General features: G+C 40.5%; 1 pseudogene; it reads right to left on the bottom strand.

Annotated features, from left to right (window-relative positions):
* Nucleotides 1-4175: 4175 nt before the first annotated feature.
* Nucleotides 4176-6512, bottom strand: LOC147917689 (acireductone dioxygenase pseudogene; annotated as a pseudogene).
* Nucleotides 6513-6877: the final 365 nt, after the last annotated feature.

Here is a 6877-nt window from a genome sequence, read left to right as displayed (position 1 = left end):
CAGGCACTTCACAAAAGAGAATATTCAAATGGAAATAAGCATATGAAAAAGAGCTCCATCTCATTAGTCTCCAGGGAAATGAAATTAAAATTACCGTGAGATGCCGCTATACACCCAAGAGAATGACTAAAACTGAAAAGAATGACAGTGCCAAGCATGAGAGAAGATGCAGAGAAACCGCACCTCTCAGGCATTGCTGGTAGAGTATAAATTAGACAATCACTTGGAAAATCGTTTGGCAGCGTCTGTTAAAGCTGAACACTTCTGTGTGTTCCCTATGACCCAGTAATTCACTCCTAAGCAACAGAATTTCATACATATGTGCAGCAAAAGGCAAGAGCCAGGACATTCACAGAAGCATCATGAGTAATAGCCAAAAACTAGAAACAACCCAGATGTCCATCAATAGCAGAATGGAGAGATGAATTGCAACAGATTCATAAAATGGAATTTTATATAGCAGTAGAATTAATAAATTACAGCTACAAGCAAAAACATGGATGAATTTCACAAATATGACGTTGAGAAGAAGTAAGACACCAGAATCCATACTGTATGACTGATCCCATCGACATAAAAACAAAAACAGGCAAAGCCAGTCCATTTTAGTAGAAGGTAGGATAGTGGTTACTTTTGGGGAAGTTGAGAAAGACAGCGCTCAGGAGGCAGCTTGAGGAGGTTTTGGGGGTGCTGTGATGTTACGTTTCCTGATCCGGGTAGTGATTGGGCGAACATTCGTAAATTGTACACTAATAATTTGTGTACTTTTCTATGTATGTGTATATATATATTCTACTTCAGTAAAAAGTAAAAAAAAAAAAAAAGTGAGGGTAAAATTAAAATGTGAGACAGAGGAAGTTAATTATGCCCAGACCTTTGTTGGAAGACCTGTTCAGTCACGCCCTTCAGTTATTAGGAACCTGACCCAGGAAGTAGACGTGGAATGCGGATCACAGCACTGAGCTATGAAACTGGCAAACACGTTGATGAATCTATTTGACAAAAAAGTAGGGCTCAGAAAACCCAGTGGAACTAAAATACTATAGAATAATAACATGGAATATAGGAGAGGAGAAATTGGAGAGAAATCATCTAAGTTCCTCATGTTTTTAAGACGGATAAAGAAAATAATGAGTTTTAAACTTTGTAAAGTCAAGAATTTAATTTCTAAATGAGTAGAAATAGAATGTATAATTTCCAAACCATTAAAGGGGGTGGAGGAGATTAAAGAAATCTTGATTGAGCAATAGAAAACTAAAAAGGATGGGAAAAGAAGCAAGAGTTACTCAAATCATTATGCTGTCCACCTTAAATTAATACAGTGCTATATGTCAATTATAGCTCAATAAAACTTGAGGAAAAAAGTAAAAGAAAAACACAGCAAATACAATATGCAAAATGAAGTGATAGAAATAAGTAAAAAATTCTCAGTAATCCCTATAAATGTGAATAGTTTAAATGTATCTATTAAAAGACAGGGACTTTCAAAGTATGTTACAAAAACAAAATTCAGCTACTTGTGGATACATGTAAAACATGGTGACAGAAAAACGGAAAGTAAAAGCCATCAAAAAATATATATCAGGCAAATACCAACCAAAATAAAGCTGATGTCTCAATATAATATACTATAAAATAAATTCTAAAGCAAAAAGCAATATTAGGTATAAGGACAATCATTACTATTAACGATAGAAGGAATAATTCACTAGTAAAATATAACAGACATGAATCTAACACTTAACAACATAGCTTCAAAATATATACAGCACAAATGGATGGAATTACAAAGAGAAAGGACACATCCACAGCCACATGGGGAGATCCTAACACCTCTCCCAGAAACTAATAGATCAAGCTTATAAAAACTTATAAGAATACAGGTTTGCAGAACCTTTCGTTGTTTGAAGAACAATTGACAAGCATGCTCTAAGGGGGAGATGCGGAACTCAGCATCTTACAATTAGCGAGATATATTTCTTGTTTTCAAGAACACATTCGACCACATTTGACAAATCTGACCACATACTGAACCACAAAGGAAGAGTCAATAAGCGCCAAAGAAGATATAGCATATAGACCTAGTACAATGAAATATAAAGTCACCATCAAGAAGAGAGTCCCCAAACCTAGTTAGGCATAACTAATACAGGACACACTGACATCAGGGGCTTCCTAAGGTGATGCAATGGGAATGACACAGTCTGTGTAATATTCCTGCTAAAAAAGTTTAACTCAAATCTAATGGTAAGGAAACTACCAGACAAAAGAAACAATGCAACTGTTAGGACATTCAACAAAACAGCTGCCCTGGATTCTTCAAAAATAACAAGGTTACAAATACCTTCCACCCATCCACCCCTCAAAAAACAGGGTATTGCCTTAGATTAAAGAAAGCTAATGAGACAAGACAACCAAATGCAATGCACAACCCTTGATTAGACTCTGCATCCTGGACTCCCTCCCTGAATTTAAAGGAATTATTGGGACAATTTAATATGGACTATATGTGATATAGTATTATTGCACAAATGGTAAGTTTCTTGTGTCTGATAACGTGGCCCCCATTTTTGTTGAGCTGCTAGTGCTTTCTTCTAGGATGGTTCTCAAACTTTTTGGTGTTAGGATCTCTTTGCACTCTTAGAAGTTGTTGAAGACTCCAAAGAGCTTTCATTTGTATGGGTTACATCAAACCATATTTACGGAATTAAAAGTTAAAACAGAAATTAAAAAAAATTTATTCAGGGCTGGCCCCATGGCATAGCAGTTAAGTCCAGCGCACTCCACTTTGGCGGCCTGGGTCTGTGCGTTTGGATTCTGGGCACGGACCTATACCACTCGTCAGCCATGCTTGGCAGTGACCCTTATACAAAATAGAGGAAGACTGGCACAGAGGTTAGCTCAGAGCTAATCTTCCTCAACAACAACAACAACAAAAAATATTTATTCATTCATTTAAAAATAACTACGTTTTCCAAAATAAAAAACTTAGTGAGAAGAGTTGCTTTGTTTACATTTTTGCAGATCTCTTCATATCTGACTTAATGGAAGTAGCTGGATTCTCATGCCCGCTTCTGCATCCAGTCTGTTGCTGTAGGTTGGTTTGGTTGATGTATATAAAGAAAATCCAGCCTCACACAGGCATGTAATTGGAAACGGAAAAGAAAGGAGTGGTGTTTTTTTTTTTTTTTCTTGTGAGGAGACCAGCCCTGTGCTAACATCTGCCAATCCTCCTCTTTTTCCGCTGAGGAAGACTGGCCCTGGGCTAACAACCGTGCCCATCTTCCTCCACTTTATATGGGACGCCGCCACAGCATGGCTTGCCAAGCAGTGTGTCGGTGCGCGCCCAGGATTGGAACCGGCAAACCCAGGGCCGCCGCAGCGGTGCGTGCACTTAACCACTTGCGCCACCAGGCCGGCCCCAAAAGGAATGTTTTAATAGCTTTTTCAGATATTGAGGATATTCTCTTTTTTCACCCATTATCAAAGACCATTTTTCAAGAACAACAATGCCAAAAGCATAACGTGGAGTATAAGAAAATAGGTTTCTATAAGTATGATTCAATTAAAGCTGTTTACAGCTATTCTCTCCCACTGTAGTTAAGCACGAATACAAAAAGAATGAGGTGAGGAAAACAAGCACACGCAGTGGACAGAATCAGAGTCAGCGTGCAAAGTCCGAGGGATCCGAGGTTTCACTGCAGCAGGAGGGGACCAGACACAGGTGGCCTTTTTTTTTTTTTAATTTAAATTAAGGCAGTTACTTTATTTTGAATAAGGCAAGTGGCATAAGCAACTGAGAGTGCCCCTAATATGAGACCTCTTCCCCCTTACTATTCCTCATGCCGAGGCATAATTTTGGGAGAAAAAAGCGTCCTATATGGTTAGTTATCTACCATTACACCTTTCTAGTTTGTTTTCCTACACCAAGCAATTCTCCAATTCTCAGCAGGAGTGAATGTCCTACAATCTAATTCAATCTACCTGGCATTAGCATCAGATCCTACAGGTTAAAGTCTCAGTCCCATAAGACTGATGCCAACTGCAAATCCAGGACAATTGTATGTCTGACTGACTGGCTATAAATTGGGGGTTCCTATGACTCCCTCTTCGGGTCCCATAGTTGACTAGAACAGCTCACAAAACTCAGGGAAAGTTTGATTTGCATTTGCCGATTTATTATAAAGGATACAGATGAACAGCCACATGAAGAAGTACATAGAATGAGGTCCAGAAGGGTCCTGAGCACAGGAGCTTCTGTCCCAGGGGAACAGGGATGCTCAAAGGGACTGCTTACGAATAACAAAGGACACTCCTACCTCTTGGGAAATTCCAAGGGTTTCAGGAGCTCTGTGCCAGGAATCATGGACAAAGACCTAATATATTTCTTATACCACAACCTTCTTATAAGGCAGGCATGGCATTGACTGACAAACTGGTTTAAAGTCTAAGAATCACGTCCAGATAGAGCATCTAAGCATTATATTTCAGGAGATAAAACTTTCATTTGGGTTAAAGTTGAATGCGTGTCTGAACCACTGATCTTGATTGAGTTACAGAAAATGTGATTTGTCCACAATTCCACAGTTGCTTCCATGTACAAATCAGCTTTATATCTCCTTTCATTAAAAAATATTCTGATCAAACAATCTTGCAAAAGAAAGATAATCTAGCTTCAAGCTACAATATAAAAGCAAAGAGAAAATGATTTATTTTCTGCTCAGTTATCATGTTTAGGATCTTTACAAAGAGAGTGTTAGGTCCCTGGGAGCACCACTATGTTGTCTATGCCAAAAATTTCACATACTGTCCTTGAGTGTAGAAACGGTCAGCTGGCCAGCTGTACGCGGTCCACATTGGTTCTCCCACAAACAGTCACGAGGTGTCACGTAGTTCTTTTCATCCAGCGTGAAGCAGTGATAAATTCCTGCAAGAAGAGTTATCACGTCTCCTTTCTCCATGAAAATCCGGATCCACTACTCCTCTTGATTGCTTACATTCAAGTATCCACTACCATCCTAGATGTAGCAAATTTTACATCCAAGCGTAAATGTTCCTCATAAAACCTCTTAATCTTTTACTCATAATTTGGCAGTTTATCTTTGCATATGGTTATTATGTCCATCCAGGAGTAGTTTCTCTTTTCAGATCTGTTCTAATTCTGGATCATTCTCATATTTGTCAGCTTCCAGTAAAGGACTCTGAGCTGGCACAGCTGCTCCAGCCAGACTGGGCAGTGGGGTCTCTGGATCATGGGGCCACCTGGAGTTGTCCTGGGACTCGTTCATGTACCAGGCCTGCACCATGGTCCGGGCCTGGGGGTATGTATGTGGGCATGGTGGGCACCCTAAGCACCAGGGGTACCTTGACCTGCATGGTCTGAGCTGAGCGGAGGCCTAGGTGGTCTTTATTTTCTGGACGTCCAGGTGCCTCTGACGGGCGCACCACTGGCCAGCCCCGGTTTCCTGGTCACAGGGACTGGGTTAGGCCCCATCCAGGGTATTCTTTTACTATAACAAAATGTACAAGTGATAGTTTCTCAAAGGTTAACTGCAATGTGGAATCTGAAACAACATCAGTGCGTCTTTCCTACTCCGCTACATTCAAACCCTTTCTTGAATAGATCTTTTACCTGTGCACAACTTAACATCACGCATTGGTCATTTGGAAAATATTGGATCACTGAGGCATGCAGATCTTCCAAAAGTCGACACATTTCATTACACAATATGAAAAAAATCACATCTGGTAATACCACTAATCTCATTAGAAACATCTTTAAGAACTGGGAAGCTCTCAAGCTCAGGGTGGTATATACAAGTTTTTGAAAATTTTAGATTTCCCTTGAAACCTCGAATTTTATCATTGGAAAAAATAATGTCAGTTATTTTCTTGAAGTGACTGGCTCATTTCATTCATTTTTGAGGAAATATCTGCCAAATATTCAAGTCTGAATAACTACGGGTTCTCTACCAGTTGATCTCTCCAGTTACAACGGTGTTCTATGAAAAAAGCGGCCGCTTCAGCTCACAGCCCGAATAAGCTGAAGTGCCTTCCACGGAGACACCGTCTTACTTGTGTCTGCGGCACATGGGCTTTATTCGGACTTCCCATTTTCATTACATAGAATATTAGAAAGATGTATACCCAAGGAGACCTTATTAATAGACTTTTTTTTTAAAAGACGGAGAGTGCATGGTGATGAGCAATAAAATCACTACCGGTCTGGTTTGGTGCCTCCGTCATGACTCACGGTAAGGGGCCTGCTGTTTTCCCCACTGTTGCTTTTGCACCACTTGGGCGAATGTTAACACAGTGAGAAAGGCATTATTAGGCCTTAGTATTATTATGGAAACAGTTTTGACCTCGCAGATACCCCTCCCCTCCTCCTTCAGGGCAGGTGGACCACATTTGAGAACCGCTGCTCTAGGTCTCACGTCTTGTGCTAATCTCCACCCAACTTTACGTTATGTTCTGCTCTTTCGTCCTTCTGCGTCGCCAAGAACAATCCCTCGGCCTTGCCCGAGCACCTGGAGGCGGCAGCCTCCAGCCCGCACTGCAGCCCAGTTTCCCCGCCCCGCGCCCTCCTGCTCCTACCTCACTTCCTCTTCCCCTCCCCCAGCCTCTTTAACCCCTCACTTCCCGCACGACGGAAAGAATGCGAGAGAAGCCTCAATCTGAAGGAAGCCGCCGGGGTGAATTGTGCTGGGACGTGGGACACTCTGTACAGCACAGAAGTTACTGTGACGATTTGCTTTAAAAATTATTAAAAAATATATATTTTGATTGTTCTTTTCTGGTTACAAAAGTAATAGATGCTTGTTATATAATATTCAAATACCCCAGAATTCTATAAACTAGAAACTGAGAGTCTGCC

The sequence above is a fragment of the Ceratotherium simum genome, chromosome 3, assembly GCF_057802395.1.
Source record: "Ceratotherium simum simum isolate JZ-2026a chromosome 3, ASM5780239v1, whole genome shotgun sequence".
NCBI classification, from domain to species: domain Eukaryota; kingdom Metazoa; phylum Chordata; class Mammalia; order Perissodactyla; family Rhinocerotidae; genus Ceratotherium; species Ceratotherium simum.
The sequence above is the reverse complement of the archived record's forward strand: the minus strand, read 5'-3'. Positions and strand labels throughout refer to the sequence as shown.